Raw genomic sequence first — 770 nt, 5'->3', positions numbered from 1 at the left:
TAATGTGTGGAAAATAAATGGCAACAATCAAATAAATATGTACACGACAGCTTGACCGAGCGTTTAGGCGGTAGACTAGAAATCTACTGGGGTCACCCGCGTGAGTTCAAATCTCACAGCTGTCGAAATATAGTACGATGAAGTCATCTGCAGTCCAATTGCGCACTCCCAAGTGCAATACAGGCCCCTGGGGCCTGAAAAAGACTGCTACGAGTACTTTTTTTTACTTTTGCTCCATTCACACGATCCTCCTTGCTCTCTAGCAACTCTCTACGATGTATCAACGAGTGCTATACTCGCGCAATATATTTTAAACCGTATTTTCTACCATTAAATCCTGGCTCGTTTTCAAGCTCCAGTTAGCTCCCAAAAAAATACTACAATATGCGAATTGGAGCTATAGCGTTGGCCTCAAGTGAAGAGCGTCTCTGCTCGTGAAATCGATTTTTAAAGTAATTTAAATGAACGGCCGTTGAGTATAGGTGGCGAGTCTGGCTAGGTCAAATGCACCAAGTGTTCTAAATAGACGAAAATGCTCGTCCGAGCTCAGTCCGTGGTCCGAGCTCACCATTTCAAGTATTGGTCTCGTCAATTTTGGTGGCCATAAAAATTCCCAGCGATAGGGAGGCATGTGGTGCGTTTTTTAAAAATTTGGTCCCCAAAATAGCGCCGAAAGAATGACTCGAAGGTGGAGGCCGCCACTTCTACGAGTATTTTCCCTTGCTATTCAATAGTTCTCATGAATGTGGCATGGGCCTGGGCTGTTTGAT

The 770-nt window shown here is 44.3% G+C and overlaps 1 non-coding gene across 1 annotated transcript; it reads left to right on the top strand.

Annotated features, from left to right (window-relative positions):
• The first annotated feature begins 45 nt into the window (after positions 1 to 45).
• On the top strand, positions 46 to 125 carry SPRG_30151. The gene has a single exon. It is a non-coding gene; the product is annotated as a tRNA-Ser (tRNA).
• Positions 126 to 770: the final 645 nt, after the last annotated feature.

Source organism: Saprolegnia parasitica, assembly GCF_000151545.1.
Source record: "Saprolegnia parasitica CBS 223.65 unplaced genomic scaffold supercont2.105, whole genome shotgun sequence".
NCBI classification, from domain to species: Eukaryota; Oomycota; class Saprolegniomycetes; order Saprolegniales; family Saprolegniaceae; genus Saprolegnia; species Saprolegnia parasitica.
The sequence above is the reverse complement of the archived record's forward strand: the minus strand, read 5'-3'. Positions and strand labels throughout refer to the sequence as shown.